The sequence below is a fragment of the Asparagus officinalis genome, chromosome 4, assembly GCF_001876935.1.
Source record: "Asparagus officinalis chromosome 4, Aspof.V1, whole genome shotgun sequence".
NCBI classification, from domain to species: Eukaryota; Viridiplantae; Streptophyta; class Magnoliopsida; order Asparagales; family Asparagaceae; genus Asparagus; species Asparagus officinalis.
Window position 1 is genome coordinate 49,714,473 of NC_033797.1, and position 17,958 is coordinate 49,732,430.

The following is a 17,958-nucleotide window of genomic DNA, read 5'->3' on the forward strand; positions in this document are numbered from 1 at the left end:
TGAAGGGATTACCAAAGAATGCAGAAGGGACTTCCTTCAGATGATGAAACCTTGGATGCTTGCTCGGATGTTTGCTCGGATGCTTGCTCAGCTATGGCTTCCGATGACACCGCATCAAGTGTAGGACAACCCTACGAATCACTCATGATTAGCGCCAAGCAAGTGACTAAGATTCTTGAGGACGCTTTAGCCAAGCAAAAAGACAGTTTTAAATTTGAAATGGAAATGGCTATGCAGCAAATGAGGGAGATGCATGACTAGAAAATCGCGGCACTGACGAATCAACAGGGAGACTCCAGCCACCGTAATAATCCCAACCAGGCGGATAGTGATTGAGAGGCGAATGAGAATGTCAATATGGAAACCCCACCCGTTGATAACAATGCTGGGGGTGGACCCTCAGATGATAATAATACAAAGGATGACCATATCACTTCTCCCCAGAATCGTTCGAAGAAAGATACGAGCGAGGATAAGAAAATGAGGGAGTTGGAGAGCAAGATCAATGCGTTGATGAGTGCTCAGGAGATAAAGAAGTCCGGAATACCATGTCCATACCCGAGACAATGGGAATCAATCCCGTACCCGGCCAAGTTCAATTTGATCAATTTCATACCGTTCGACGGAAAGGGTTCTCCTACTCAGCACTTAATATACTTTAAGTCTCATTTGGGAATAATCTCCGGCAACGAGCCCTTGATGGTGCGGTCATTCGTTGGCACTCTTCGCAGAGCAGCCTTCGATTGGTATCGTCGTCTCAAGCCAGGAAGTATTAATAGTTGGGACGACATGGAAGATATGTTCCTTACAAATTTCTTCGATGACGACACCGAAGTTTCAATCAGAACGTTGATCGATGAGAAACAGAAGAACGGAGAGTTAGTGGAGAACTTCGTGAAAAGATTCTAGAATAAAGTAATGAATTGTCGAGATCCGGTTAGTGAGGATTTTATTCTCGAGACTTGTCATAACAATCTTTCACTAGACATCCTCGAAGCGACAATGGGAATCAATCCCGTACCCGGCCAAGTTCAATTTGATCAATTTCATACCGTTCGACGGAAAGGGTTCTCCTACTCAGCACTTAATATACTTTAAGTCTCATTTGGGAATAATCTCCGACAACGAGCCCTTGATGGTGCGGTCATTCGTTGGCACTCTTCGCGGAGCAGCCTTCGATTGGTATCATCGTCTCAAGCCAGGAAGTATTAATAGTTGGGATGACATGGAAGATATGTTCCTTACAAATTTCTTCGATGACGACACCGAAGTTTCAATCGGAACGTTGATCGATGAGAAACAGAAGAACGGAGAGTTAGTGGAGAACTTCGTGAAAAGATTCTAGAATAAAGTAATGAATTGTCGAGATCCGGTTAGCGAGGATTTTATTCTCGAGACTTGTCATAACAATCTTTCATTAGACATCCTCGAAGCTATGAGAATGACACCGCCAAAGACTTGGAAAGATTTGAAAGTGCGAGGAGAACGAGCCGAACGATTCCTTAAAAGGAAAAAGACAGAAATGGGTCAAACGGCAAATAATACTCCACAACAAAATTTTGTCCCTAAGGGTAAAAGGAAGGCACAAGTGAATGCAGTGGATGCGAACCAAACATTCGAAGTGCAAGCACAACCGCAACAGCAACAGAAGGCGCCTCAATAGTCAAGGTGGCAACAACAGCCTCAGAAACAGAAGACTTCAGAACCAAAATTCCCGAAGGTCTACTCATTCAAAGAGGATGAAGTTCCCGGTATTTTCAAATACCTTATAGAGAACAACAAGATAAAGTTGCCTCCGATCCAGGATCAGGAAGATGCTAAAAGAGTTAATGATCCAAAGTACTGCGTGTTCCATAGAGCGGTGCATTATCCTACCAAGACGTGCTACGCCCTTAAGGACAAGATCCAAGCTTTAATCGATGTCGGGGTCATCACTATGAAGCAACCTAAGGAGAAGAAGGTGGGCGCGAATGCAGTGTCGATCAGTTTCGGATCCGTTCCCTTGAACTGGTTTCAGCCTAAGCCGGTGATAAACGCGACAGTGAAGACCGTGAACGGTAATCCTCACAAACAACGTCAGAAAGGACTTGTGCCACACACAGCCCCAAATGGCGAGATTCTTTGGGTTCACCCCGATCTAATTGGAGATGAACAATGGACCGGATCCTCTTCCAAGAAAAGGTCAAAAGGAAAAGGTAAGTCTTGTTGTAGAGCCTCTGCTATTCCAGGAGAAGATGACGACAGAATTCCTGCTTTCCCACTTTCTGAAGATGAACAGGAAGCCTTTGTAACACAGAGCGGGAATGAATATCATTTCAAGTATCCAGATGCTTCCGAACAATTAGCTAAGCAAGGGGTAACTAAAACCGCTCCCTCTAAGACATTAGCAGAAATGGGAGTTGTCACAACTCCCCCGATACCCTTAGTTGCGGAAAAGACCCAACAAAAGCAAAAAGGGAAAGAACCCTTATGCCAAGAGGGTCAAAACCCAAAGCAGTCTCGATTCAATTATCCGATTAGGAGAGACAAACCGGGAAATTCAAGCTCTCCACCCCATTTCGATATTATGATGCAGTTAGCTAATATACCGGCTAGAATAACCTTGTATGAGCTGTTACGTCTTTCAAAGGACACAAGGGAAGCGTTACAATAAGCCTTGGCCAATTCAGAAGTTTTCCTGACTCGGGTCAAGCCGTCTCTTGAAGAACCAGAGCTGCTAGTCCAACACTGCAATCTCGCAGCGCACTATTTTTCCTGCATCTCCTTCACTAAAGAAGACATGCAAATGAAGAATTCGAAGCATGACCGACCCTTGTACTTCACCGGGCACATTGGCTCCAGCGTTGTCAACCGGATCCAAGTCGATCCGGGTTCCGCTTGGCACCCTTCGCGGGCCCACCTTCGATTGGTACCGCCGCCTCAAGCCCGGAAGCATCAACAGCTGGGAGCACTTGGAAAGCATGTTCCTCGCTTATTTCTTCGATGATGACGCCGAAGTGTCGATCAGGACACTCTTCGATGTAGCCTCCACAGGCACTACGATCTACGGATTCAACACCAGTGGGTCCAGACCATTAGGAAAAATTCGAGTGAAGTGCCAGATCGGGGATTTGAAGTCGGAAGTCACATGTTACGTGATTGACGCAGAGACATCCTATAACCTACTGTTGGGTCGACCCTAGATCCACGGTAATCTTATAGTCCCATCAACTCTTCATCAGTGTCTCAAATATGTGGATGCCAATAACGAAGTCAAGACGGTAGTCGTGGATAAGCAACCGTTTAAGGGGTTGGAAAACTATTTTACTGACTCCTTTCTTTACGGTGCCGAATCTGATACTGAACCATCGGCCCAAGGAACGGACAACGGGGATGAAGCTGATACTGAAGCTGAGTTTAATTATGATGGTGGTTTTTTACTTAATGACATTATACCCATTGTAATCAATCTTGACGATGAAGAATCATCAAAAAATAGTTGTAACTGGCAACTTGCCGAAGAAATATCAATAAATGATGATTTAGAGTACTCGTCGTGTCTTGATAATATCACAAAGGTGTTGTATGATAACCCTGACTTGTATATGCCACTTCAATCATTTTGCATGACAAAAAAGTAGGTACAGGATCCATGTGGAACGACACTTGCCATCCCTGTAAAGACAGGGGGTGAAAAGGAAGTTATCTACGATAAAGGAAGAGAATCTCCGATACCAGACCACTTCTTGGAAGAAGAAGACAATGATGATAAATCTACCCCTCATCTATTTAGATATAACACAAAAGCACGTAATCTTATGGAAAAGTATGGATATGACTTCACGCTTGGAGAAGGTCTTTGCTTTGGTCGAGGTCCGCGAGTTCCACCTCGAATGGCCTATGTACCAAAAGGAAAACCCGATGATTATTATCGCCACAGAAGAGGTCTAGGCTATGTCTCCTCATCTGACGATGAGTGTTGCTGGCAAGTCATTGATCAAATTGCTAACAAAGGTAAAAACGGATATTCTTCAGATTCTTCAGCTTGGGATTCCGACGCTAGTCTTGGAGAAATGTTCAACAAGCTAATGTCGAACATGGCTACGGTTGACCCGGCGACAATAGAGGAAGACGATCAAATACCAACTTGGGAAGATCCTTGGGTTCATCACTTGAATATGCAGTACGGTGATAGGTTTGAACAAAGAAAGCCCCCCACCGAAGATCAAGTAGTCCAGGTGAATATGGGTAACGAGGATAATCCAAAGCCAATATTCATTAGAGATAGCCTCCCGCCGGATGAGAAAGAAGAGTTAATCTCTCTTATCAGGGAGTACATCGATGTGTTTGCCTGGAATTATGAAGATATGCCAGGGCTCGATCCAAATGTAGCAGCACATCGTCTTAATATTAAGCCGGATGTCAAACCTGTCAAACAACAACAAAGACGGTTTCGTCCACAAATGATGGAGGCAATCGAGTCCAAAATTAAAAAGCTTGTTAACTCGGGCTTCGTCAGGGAAGAGCAACATCCCGAATGGCTTGCCAATATTGTGCCGGTCCTTAAGAAGAATGGGAAAATCAGGGTTTGTATCGACTTTAGAGACCTCAACATTGCCTGCCCAAAAGATGATTTCCCTCTTCCCATCACAGATGTCATCATCGACAATACGTGTGGGTTCGAAAGAATGTCCTTCATGGACGGGTTTTCTGGTTATAATCAAATAAAGATGCATCCGGATGATGAAAAGCATACCGTGTTTAGAACACCCCTCGGCGTTTTTTGCTACATAGTCATGCCCTTCGGCTTAAAAAATGCAGGTGCCACGTATCAGAGAGCTATGTCAAAGATTTTTTAGGAACATCTCCGGAAGACTGTCGAATGCTACGTGGACGATCTAGTCATAAAAAGTCGTGATAAGAATGATCACATCAAAGACTTGAAGACGATGTTCGATCTGATGCGGACCCATCAATTGAAAATGAATCCTACCAAGTCTTTCCTCGGAATGTCCAGCGGCAAATTCCTTGGATTCGTCATTACCACCAAAGGTATTCGCATCGACCCTGATAAAGTAAAGGCAATTAACGAATTGCAACCTCCGAGAAATCTCAAGGAGCTCAGAGGATTGCAAGGGCGGTTGGCTTATATCCATTGGTTCATCTCGAACCTCTCAGGAAAATGTCAACCATTCTCCAAACTCACAAAGAAGGGCGTATCATTCGTATGGGACGACGCTTGTCAAAAGGCATTCGAGAGTATTAAAGAATATCTCTCAAAACCTCCTGTACTCGTTGCACCAAAATCGAGCAAACCGTTCTTGATTTATGTCAAGGCGACGAGCCACTCATTAAGTGCACTGATTGCATAAGATGACGATAATGGTCATAAACAAGCAGTATATTATCTAAGCCGGACCTTGGTAGGTGTCGAATCCCGGTATCCTATGATTGAAAGGGAATGCCTCGCCTTGGTGTTCGCAATTCAGAAGATGCAGCATTACCTAGTTGGACAGACTATTTATGTTATCTCCAAAGTTAACCCAGTCCGAGTGTTCATGACACAGCCGGCTTTTATGAATTGGCGGTTAGCAAAATGGGCCTTGCTCTTGTCCCAATATGACTTACACTTTAAATAACAGAAGTCGGTAAAAGGACAAGCCATTTGTGACCTCCTGGCAGCTAACCCAACTACGGATACTACTGAGATATATGACGATCTGCCAGATGAAACCCATGAAGTCAACGCAACTTCGCACCAACAAGTGTGGCGTTTGTACTTCGATGGCGCTTCTCGAGCAGCTAATGTAGCAAGTGCTCCTGGATGTTCTAAGATTTCTTCTGGAGTTAGAGTTGTCTTAGTTTCCCCGGGAAAACATGTGATGCCTCGAGCCTACTCGTTGACCGAGCCATGCTCAAATAATGTAGCCGAGTATAATGCGCTACTCATAGGACTCAATTTCGCTAAAGAACTGGGGGTTGAGTATCTCGAAGCTTTCGGTGATTCTCAACTAATAGTTAATCAAGTTCAAGGGGAGTATGAGGTCCGAAGTCAGGACTTAATACCATATCATAAGATGGCCGTAGAGATGGCAGAATCATTCGAAGGATTCTTCATCGAACACATTCCACGGTTGCAAAATGCTTACGCAGATGCATTAGCAGCATTGACCGTATCCCTAGCGCAACCCCCTGAAACAGAACAGTTTGTTATGGTAAGGACTCACCAACTCCTAATGTCAATCTATAATGAAGATGACAAAGAAGAGGATGTTAAGGAGGTATATTCAACTCAAGTCGAGTTTGAACCCCGAGATTGGCATTTTCCTATCATCGATTACATCTTGCATGGAATCTTACCAGAAGATGTGAAAGAGAGGGATTCAATCCGACGAAGAGCACCGAGATTCTACTATAAAACGGAGAGTCGAACGTTGTATCACAGGTGGTACGATGGTTTGCTACTACGTCGCTTATCGACTAGAGAAGCTGAAGAAGTCCTCAAGGAAACACATGAAGGGGTTTGTGGCGCACACCAACCTGGTCCCAAACTTTATGACCGCATCAGAAGAATGGGATATTTTTGGCCTACCTTGATGAATGACGCAGTCGCGTATGCCCGAAAGTGTCATGCATGTCAAATACACGCGAATTATATGCACCAACCTCCGGAGCATTTGCATCCTTCGGTTACATCATGGCCATTTGAGACTTGGGGAATGGATATTTTCGGTCCTATAAATCCCCCGTCAATCAAAGGTGACCGATTCATCCTGGCAATTACTGATTACTTCTCTAAATGGGCTGAAGCAATTCTGCTCAGAGAAGTTAAGACAAGCAACGTTATTACATTCATCAAACACCATATTATCTACCGGCACGGTGTCCCAAGACGAATCATACATGATAACGGTCCTCAATTTGTTAGCAACGCCTTCATCAGGTTTTGCGAGAAATTCAAAATTCAAGACGTCTCGTCAACAACTTATAATCCCACAGTAAACGGATTAGCTGAAGCCTTTAACAAGACTATCATCAAGCTTTTATCAAAACTCGTGAAGACTAACAAACGAGATTGGGATGATAAACTCGATAAAGCCTTGTGGGCTTACCGCACCACAGTTCGCACACCTACTGGCGCAACCCCGTATTCTTTGGTGTACGGATGTGAAGCCGTCCTTCCATTGGAAATACAAATTCCATCTCTTCGAATCGCTCTGGCAACCCAGATGACGACCGAAGAACAACATCAGAAACGTCTCGAAGAACTCGAGATGCTCAATGAAAAGCGCTTAGAAGCTCAACAACACATTGAATTTTACCAAGCTAGAATTTCTCGAGCCTTTGACAAGAAGGTTTGACAACGGAGTTTTAAAGAAGGAGATTTGGTTTTAACTGAAAGACGGCCTATGATCCTTAACTCCAAGAAGAAAGGCAAATTTGAACCCAAATGGGAGGGACCATTCGTAGTAAAGACAGTCTACTCGAGTGGCGCATATCGCCTGGTTATCAAGGATGGCGACCGGCTTATGATGCCGATAAACGGTAAGTTTCTAAAAAAATAATACCCTTAGTACCTTCATGATAACCAATGTTTCGGGAAGTTCCCGGAAGAATGCCACGTGTGGTATTCTTAGGGATAACTCAATCACTGTAAAAGTGATGAATAAGAGATCCACATTTAAACTATGAATGTCAGAATGTTTCCTTTTATTGTTATCAAATTCTCTAACTCTCATGAGTTATTTTTGTGAGACGAGATTCGATCCTTTGACAGATTAATCCTTCCTCACAAAACCATCCACTGATCAAATCAATTGACGGTGGGTCCACCAAAATTTCTATCCGCCAATCATTGGTAATTCTCAGACTCAACATGTTAAGTCCTAATCACTTAGCATTGAAGTCCTCCATTGAGTGATAGTATGAGTTGGCATTCTCATTGCTTCTGGTATACCACTCTCTTTGCTTTCAGGTCAAACCTATAAAAGTTAGGGCCAAAGCCAGATTCCTCTCTCGATTCTTTCCATGAATGAGAGGTCCACTTTCAATTTGAGCAATCAAACCTATTAAAGTTAGGATTGTCTCCGACCTCACTTAGTCAAACCTGCAGATAGTTAGGACTAAGATCAAGTCATCTCTTTCGATAAACGAAAGACTTCCTTCTTTTCCTTTTTAACCGAACCTATAAAAGTTAGAGTTAAAATCGGAATTTCCCCTTAATAAATAAGGAACTCTTTTCTTGGATTAGGCAATAAATCCTATAAAAGTTAGGGTTGCTTGAATCTTTCTGATTTTCGGAGTGGAGATCCCACTCCTAGTTTCATCATTCCGGATTCTGGGGGTGGAGATCCCATTTCGAGTTTCCTTTCCAACTGAAGATAGAATATAAAATTTTTCCTCTTTAGTGCCGGGAGATAGAATATAAAATTCTTCCTCTTTCATTTTCTGGTCCGTCTTTACCCTAGACAAGATCTGGAGATAGAATATAAAATTCTTCCTCTCCAGCATCGGGTTTGTCTTTACCTTGAGAAAAGACACAATTCTCAACTTCCAATCCGCGCACTTTATGCACGGGGAATTTTATCTCGACTCCTAAATAGAGATAAGCCTACGCCTAACACGCATTGTCGGTTTAGTCTTTCACTGATTAAAAAAGATACCAGAGTATAATTCTGGGGAATTTTATCCTAAAACCTAAGAAGGTGTAAGCCATCACTTAACGCGGGTTGCCGAGTGCCATGTTCCCGTAAAAATGGTGAAGTCTATGTATTCAAAATTGTAGGCATCGAAAATTGCCTATAGGTCTCCGCGAACGGCTCAGTGCTAAGAAAAGACGATGAATGTCATAATCCAAGTCACAGGAGCTTGATTGATATTGACAAACACATAAAGTGGGTTGACGAACTATGTGAAGCAACGGAGTTTCAGAATAATGAGGATACGAACGGATCGGGAGCCCCGTGTTACTTACAAAAGATGAAATACCCTTCGTGTCTCATTTATTCCATAGATGATCTAATCATTGGAGCTTATAGAACTCCTCATCGGCTTTCCAACGTACTATGAATCGCTTAAATCCGAGTTCGGATGAAAACGTTATGGCGAAAATGGACAAGTGTGCAAAACAAAATGTCTCAGCCCGAGCCGAGACACCCAAGGGTATCTCGGAACTTGTGGAGCTATTTTGACCATGATTCATTTTGAATATGAAGAAACTCAAAACAGGAAAGTTGTAGATATATTTTTGTCAACTTTCCAACCCATCTAGAATCAGGTCATTTGGAGGTCATATGAGGAAGTTAGGCCTAAAATAGCGCCAAGACACCCAAAGGTGTCTCGGACCTGGCCGAGACACCCAAAGGTGTCTCGGAACTTGTGGAGCTATTTTGACCATGATTAGTTTTGAATCTGAAGAAACGCAAAACAGGAAAGTTGTAGATATTTTTGTCAACTTTCCAACCCATCTGGAATCAGGTCATTTGGAGGTCATATAAGGAAGTTATGCCTAAAATAGCGCCGAGACACCCAAAGGTGTCTCGGACCTGGCCGAGACACCCAAAGGTGTCTCGGAACTTGTGGAGCTGTTTTGACCATGATTCATTTTGAATCTGAAGAAACTCAAAGCAGGAAAGTTGTAGATATTTTTGTCAAATTTCCAACCCATCTGGAATTAGGTCATTTGGAGGTCATATGAGGAAGTTATGAATAAAATAGCGCTGAGACACCCAAAGGTGTCTCGGACCTGGCCGAGACATCCAAAGGTGTCTCGGAACTTATAGAGCTATTTTGACCATGATTCCATTAGAATCTGAAGAAACTCAAAACATAAAAGTTGTATATCTCTTTGTCATCTTTCCAACACATCGTGAATCACTCAAATCCGAGTTCAGATGAAAGAATTAGAGCCAAAATACTAAATAGGGTACAGACTGTCTCGCACAGGTGCGAGACACCCCGAGCTGTCTCGCACTTGGGACGTGTTTTTGACGGTTTTTGATCAGTTTTAACCGCTCCGTTATCCCCTCAAGCCTATAAATATAAGCCTTAGGCCTCATTTTTTGAGAGGCTGGAATTCTGGTGCCGCGGCGAAGCCCTGCCGGATTGAAGACTTAAAGTGCATAGATTTCAAGAGAGGAGGAGGAGAGATCAGATCTAATTCTTCAACACAAGAGAGAGAGATTCGTTAGATCTACATCACCCGCATCCAATCCTTAGTATTATCCCGTTGTGGTAATTCTAAGAAGAGCAATTATCTCGCATTTATCGAGATAAGCGCTACAGTTTTCTCGATCCCCTCGCGGATAGACGAAGCTCTGCCCAATTTTTCAGCAAACAAACTGGCGACCACAGTGGGAGCCAACAGCTTCGCTGCCGAAGCTGTCGTGCCGCAGCCGACGATCAAGATCCCGGTGCTCGAAGAGGTTGAATACGAATTCGACCAGTAGAAATTCGAAGAGTACATCTCCTCCTCCTCCCAGAAGATCCGCCGGTCTCTAGATCTGAAGATCCGAGAAGTCGATCTCCCCATAGTCGATGCTACAGTTGCACTTTACAACGATCCGCCGACATCCGATGAGACCAGATCTGCAGATCTGAACTCCTTCGCGATCAAGGAGCCGACTGCTGAAGATGCGCCAACTCTATCAAAGAGAGCACGTCAAAGAAAACGCCAACGCCTCGCGCGCCAATTCTCCAAGGCTTTGGATCAGGTGGATGGACTCCATTACCAAGCAGATCTGGAGTTCAGAAAGCGCCAAGTGGCTAATCTGTTGCCACGACCAGCATCAGAATCCTCCTCTCGATCTACAATTAACGAATGGGTTCGTGTTAAAAGAACCCGCTATACTCTCGAGGAGCGAATCCAGAAGTGTCGCGCCTTACTTGCGCATGCCCGGACCCTTGTGCGAAAAGCACAGGAAATGCAAAAGGAAGAGGCAGTTAAGAGATCGCCGAGATCCAAACAAGTTTGGGTGCCAAAAGCCAAATCAGCGCCTAAGGCAAAAGCAGGCGACGTTGTTCTCCAGCCTTTGTCAACTCCAGACCCTGCTCCCGCACTTCCGGTGAAGCTCTATGACAACGTGGATCTCCCCAAAGCTAGAGTCCCATTGAAGGATCGCATTGGTTCTCTACCCGAGGATCGAGGAAAAGCGCCTGTTAAGGAAAGGTTGAGACCGTTGAAGGAGCTTCGAGCCAACATCTGGACTAGGGGTCATACGCGACCTCCTAACAAATTAACTTCTACAACGGCCCGCTCGGGGGTGCGTGCAGAAAACCAGGAGCCCGTTAAGGTTTCACCCTCACAAAGGTGTGATTCCAAACGTGTGACTCCTGTAGACGCTAACAAGGCGATGTTTATTCAGATAAAAACACGTCAGATAGAAGAATGCGTTATACCTGAGAATTCATGTAAACAACCGATAGGTCGCTCTGACCGCAATGTCGATGAGTTGTATTATCGGTCTGGGGGTACGAATAAATCTCGAAAGAGAAGTACCCGGGAAGCGGACTCTCACTGTCCGTGTAGTAAAATTATCAGGGCAGTATTATCAGCGTGTAGCTACCCCAAGACCGCTTCACGGAGGGTCTCGATATTTGAGAGGATCTCCACTGAAGCATCAAAGTCCAAATTCTCGGCTTCAATTAGAAGCCGTCGGGCCTGAACAATCCGTAGTCATCGCTAACGTGACTGATAAGAGGAAATCTACCCGACCTTCTGATTCAGACCCCCTCATATCACATCGTTTAACTCAGCTACATGCAGGGACTACTAGACGTAGAGATTATTTGAGGATGACCAGAGGACTATCCTCGGACGATGAAGCGTCAGACGCTTGCTCGGCAGTCGCTTCAGAAGCCACCGTATCCAGTCCCGGACAATCTCGTGAGGTGTTTATGATCAACACCGAGGAAGTAGCCAAAATGGTTGAGGATGCCTTGGCCAAGCAGAAAGAGGCATTCAAGATCGAAGTGGAAATGGCTATGCAGGAGATGAGACAAATGCACGACCAACAAATCCGAACTTTGTCAAATCAGCTAGGTGAATCCAGCCGTCGCAGCACTGCTAACCAAGCAGGTAGCGATTCAGATGTGGATGAACACAACGCTGGGGGTGGTCCCACTAAGGATAATAATACTGGGGGTAGTCCTACCAAAGATGACAATGCTGGGGGTGGCCCCATTATTCCTTTCAGGAATTGTCCAAAATAGGATATAGATGAGGACAAAAAGATGAAGGATCTCGAGAGCAAAATTGATGCCCTGATGTCTGCTCAAGAGGTAAAGAAGACCGGCATTCCGTGTCCTTACCCGAAAGAATGGGAATCGATGCCGTATCCGGCGAAGTTCAACCTGATCAACTTCACACCGTTCGATGGGAAGGGTTCCCCCACTCAGCACTTGATCTATTTCAAGTCCCATTTGGGAGCGATCTCTGGCAACGAGCCTCTGATGGTCCGGTCATTTGTTGGCACCCTTCGCGGGCCCTCCTTCGATTGGTACCGCCGCCTCAAGCCCGGAAGCATCAACAGCTGGGAGGACCTAGAGAGCATGTTCCTCGCTACAAAAAGGTGGAGAGTCGGTGGATACCTTCATCAAACGCTTTCGTAATCAGGCAATGAACTGCAAGGATCCCGTCACGGAGGAATTTGTCTTGCAAACCTGTCATAATAACTTGTCCGTTAACATCTTGGACGTTATGGGAGTAGAGCCGCTCAATACCTGGAAAGAGATGAAGGTGCACGGAGAACAGGCCGAACGCTTCCTCAGAAGGAGGAAGGTCGAAAGAAACCAATCGATGACTAACCCTGTGAATCCGGGTCTCGTTTCCCATAATGAAGGGAGGGCGCCTACAACAGTTGTTGACGTTAATCAGACGTCGCAACAGCAGTCCCGAAGACAGCAGAATAGTTCGGATCCGAGGCTCCAAAAAGAGTACTCATTCAAGGACGAAGACGTTCCAGCCATCTTCGAGACCCTTCTTGAAAACAACAAGATCAAGCTGCCGCCCATCACAAATCAAGAGGAAGCTGACAATACTACAGATCCAAAGTACTGTGCGTACCACAGGAGGATCTTTCATCCCACCAAGGCTTGCTTTACTTTAAAGAATAGCATCCAAACCTTGGTTGAAGCCAGCGTCATAACGCTAGGATAAGCCAAATAAGAACGGCGATACTCCAAAGAGTATACGAGTATAAACTGCTTCTCAATCCTCCAATCGGTATATGAGGTTAAACTGCTCCCTGATACTCCAATAGGTATAAGAGTCTAAACTGTTTCCTACCGTTGATGGGAAGTTCCTGGAGAATGTTACGCTAATATTCTTAAGGATAACCCGGACATGTAACAGAGTACAAAGTCAGACCCAGTTCCAAGAAAGAAGCTGGGGGTGGATGATTCATGTAATGGGAAGTTCCCAGAAGAACGCTATATGTAATTTTCTTAGGGATAACCCGATAATTACGAACAAAGTGATAAATACTAAACCCCCACTATGGTTTGTACTCCCACTCTCATTGTCTACCTGGTCAAACCTTCCTATAGTTAGGACCACAACCAAAGTCCCCTCTCGATTCCTTCCATGAACGAGAGGTCCACTTTCAAATTGAACGATCAAGCCTATAAAAGGTAAGATCGTCTCAAACCTCCCACTTCCACTGCTTCCTTGGTCAAACCTATAAAAGTTAGGGCCACAACCAGATTCTCCTCTCGATTCCTTTCATGAACGAGAGGTCCACTTTCAATTGAGCAATCAAACCTATAAAAGTTAGGATTGTCTTCAACTTTAATCCAATCTTCTGGTAGGTTAATCTTTCCTCACCAAACCATCCGCTGATCAAATCAAACGACAGTGGATCCACCAACATTTCCATTTGCCCGTCATTGGCATTTTGCAGACTTAACGTGCTAGGTCCTGAACGCCTAGCATTCAAAGTCTCCCTGTGAGTGATAATACGAGTTGGCATTCTCTTTGCTACCTGTATTCCACTTTCTGTGTTTTCTGGTCAAACCTGTAAAAGTTAGGGCCAAAGCCAAAATCCCCTCTCGATTCCCCCAATGAACGAGAGGTCCACCTTCAAATCGAGCGATCAAACCTTCTGACAGTTAGGATCGTCTCAAACTCCTGCTTGGTCAAACCTTCATACAGTTAGGACCACAGTCAAAATCCCCTCTCGATTCTCCCAACGAACGAGAGGTCCACTTTCAAAATCGAGTGATCAAACCTTCCGACAGTTAGGATCATCTCAAACTCCTGCTTGGTCAAACCTTCCTACAGTTAGGACCAAAATCACAATTCACTAAACGAGAAATTCATCTTTGGTTCAGTAACCAAACCTTCCGACAGTTAGGGTTATCCGAATCTTTTCGATTCTCGGAGTGGAGATCCCACTCCTAGTTTCACCATTCTGGATTCTGGGGGTGGAGATCCCACCCCAAGTCTCCTTTCCGGCCGAAGATAGAATATAAAATTCTTCCTCTTCAGCACCGGGAGATAGAATATAAAATTCTTCCTCTCCCGTTTCTCAATCTGTCTTTGCTTTTAGAAAAGACACGATTGTCAAATCCGGGCACTCGATGCACGGGGAATTTTATCCCGAAGCCTGAGTAGGGATAAGTCAACGCCTAACACGCGTTGCCGGGTAGTCTATTCCCGTGAGAAAGACGAAGTCTATGTATTCAAAATCATAGCATTAAGTCTAAGAGAAGCAATTCTCTTAGCACAACGTTACATGTGAAACGGGTTTTAATAATTCACATGCTAGCCCGATTCAAACGGTAATCGGTAAAGGCACGTCAAACCCGTTGATGGCTGGGGGTTTGCCAAAAATCCCAAAGTCTATGTCTAACACGCATTGCCGGTTAGTCTTTGACCGTAAAAAGGACAAAAGACCACATATTCAACATTGTGGCAGGTTGTTATTAATAACACCATAATCCGTGCCTCACACGCATGGGGAATTTTATCCCGAAGCCTAAGCAGGGATAAGCCAACGCCTAATACGCGTTGTCGGTTTAGTCTTTTACCGATTAAAGAAGATACCAGAATCCGAGTCTGGGGATTTTTATCCTGAATCCTAAGTAAGGATAAGTCAGCGCCTAACACGCGTTGCCGGGTAGTCTATTCCCATAACACTGGCGAAGTCTACGTATTCGAAGTCGTAGCATCAAGTCTAAGGGAGTTCATTCCTTTAGCACAACGTCACATGCGGAACGGGCTTAAAACAATCCGCATGTAAGCCCGATTCAAACGGTAATCGGTAAGAGCACATCAAATCCGTTGAGGGCTGAGGATTTGCCAAAAATCCTAAGTCAACGTCTGATACACGTCGCTATTTAGTCTTTTCACAGGAGAAAGACGAAGTCTACGTATTCAATATCGTAGCACTAAAAGGGCGTTATGTGCAGAACGGATCTGAACAATCTGCATGCTAGCCCGACTCAAACGGTAGTCGGTAAAGGCTCATCAAACCCGTTGATGGCTGAGAATTTGCCAAAAATTCAATAAGTGTGAGTCATTGATGCATCAGCTCTCTAGTTGGTCTCGTAGCTCGATTATCCAACAATATTAAAATAAGATCCACAAATGCAGATGAATCAGCTTTAACAGTTGGTCCTACAACCCCGACACTTGGGACCGCTGTGCTCCAATACCTTAAGAGCTTAAACTGTGTATACTCCAGTAAACGTACGAGTATAAACTGTGTTAACGCCGGTCAACGCGTTACAGTAAAGATCGATGCCGGTCAACGCATCAGCAATTTCGCCAAAATACGAAACCCTAGGGTCAATGCCGGTCAACGCGTAACCCTAGGTCAATGCCAGTCAACGCGTAACCCTAGGTTAACGCCAGTCAACGCGTTGCGATCAAAAAGTCAACGCGAGTTAATATATCATGACGGAGATAATCAGTTAAAAGTCAACTCGAAGACACGAGCCAAACTCAACTCATCGGTTTTAGATTTGAGACTTCGACGACGGCCAAACGATAAACGCAGCGCCGGAAGGATTTCAGCTATTCGTCAAAGCATCGAATAGATTGAAAATCGAAGGAGTCAAGAATTGAAGCTAACTACAGGTCCATTACGCCGACCGAAGGCTGGGCCAATCATATCCAAAGTATTCCAGCCTCTTCTACAAAAGAAACGAGTCTGGAACTCTTTGGAGGGGGTATCTGTAGGCATCGAAAATTGCCTATAGGTCTCCGCGAACGGCTCAGTGCTAAGAAAAGATGATGAATGTCATAATCCAAGTCACAGGAGCTTGATTGATGTTGACAAACACATAAAGTGGGTTGACGAACTATGTGAAGCAACGGAGTTTCAGAATAATGAGGATACGAACGGATCGGGAGCCCCGTGTCACTTACAAAAGACGAAATACCCTTCGTGTCTCATTTATTCCACAGATGATCTAATCATTAGAGCTTATAGAACTCCTCATTAGATTTCCAACACACTTTGAATCGCTTAAATCCGACTTCGGATGAAAAAGTTATGGCGAAAATGGACAAGTATGCAAAACAAAATGTCTCAGCCCGAGCCGAGACACCCAAGGGTGTCTCAGAATTTGTGGAGCTATTTTGACCATGATTCGTTTTGAATCTGAAGAAACTAAAAACAGGAAAGTTGTAGATATTTTTGTCAAATTTCCAACCCATCTAGAATCAGGTCATTTAGAGGTCATATGAGGAAGTTATGCCTAAAATAGCGCTGAGACACCCAAAGGTGTCTGGACCTGGCCGAGACACCCAAAGGTGTCTCGGAACTTGTAGAGCTGTTTTGACCATGATTCGTTTTGAATCTGAAGAAACTCAAAACAGGAAAGTTGTAGATATTTTTGTCAACTTTCCAACCCATATGGAATCAGGTCATTTTGAGGTCATATAAGAAAGTTATGCCTAAAATAGCGCAGAGATACCCAAAGGTGTCTCGGACCTGGCCGAGACACCCAAAGGTGTCTCGGAACTTGTGGAGGTGTTTTGACCATGATTCGTTTTGAATCTGAAGAAACTCAAAACAGGAAAGTTGTAGATATTTTTGTCAACTTTCCAACCCATCTGGAATCAGGTCATTTGGAGATCATATGAGAAAGTTATGACTAAAATAGCGCCGAGACACCCAAAGGTGTCTCGGACCTGGCCGAGACACCCAAAGGTGTCTCGAAACTTGTGGAGCTGTTTTGACCATGATCCTATTAGAAGCTGAAGAAACGCAAAATATAAAAGTTTTAGATATCTTTGTCATCTTTCCAACACATCTTGAATCACTCAAATCCGAGTTCATATGAAAGAATTAGAGCCAAAATACTAAATAGGGTACAGACTGTCTCGCACTTGGGACGTGTTTTTGACGGTTTTCGATCAGTTTTAACCGCTCCGTTATCCCCTCAAGCCTATAAATACAAGCCTTAGGCCTCATTTTTTGAGAGGCTAGAATTCTGGTGTCACGGCGAAGCTCTGCCGGATTGAAGACTTAAAGTGCACAGATTTCAAGAGAGGAGGAGGAGAGATCGGATCTAGTTCTTCAACGCAAGAGAGAGAGATTCGTCAGATCTACATCACCCGCATCCAATCCTTAGTATTATCCCGTTGTGGTAATACTAAGAAGAGCAATCATCTCGCTTTTATCGAGATAAGCGCTACAGTTTTCTCGATCCCTTCGCGGATAGACGAAGCTCTGCCCAATTTTTCAGCAATCAGATCTGATCGACGGTGGTCCACGGATAAACCCCGGCACAGGCAAAGACACCCACCCAAGCAGAAGACCGATAAACGATCTCTGTGTTTGTTTGATAAAGTTATAAACTTTTTATTTTCATTATGTAAGGAGATCTTATAAAAAGATCAATTTTTCTTTTATTTTATTCGAGTTTATTGTAACGACTAAAGTTGTAATAGATTCGATAGCAATGAAGAAATCAACTTTCACCGCAAATAAAAATCATAGCACTAAGTCTAAGAGAAGTAATTCTCTTAGC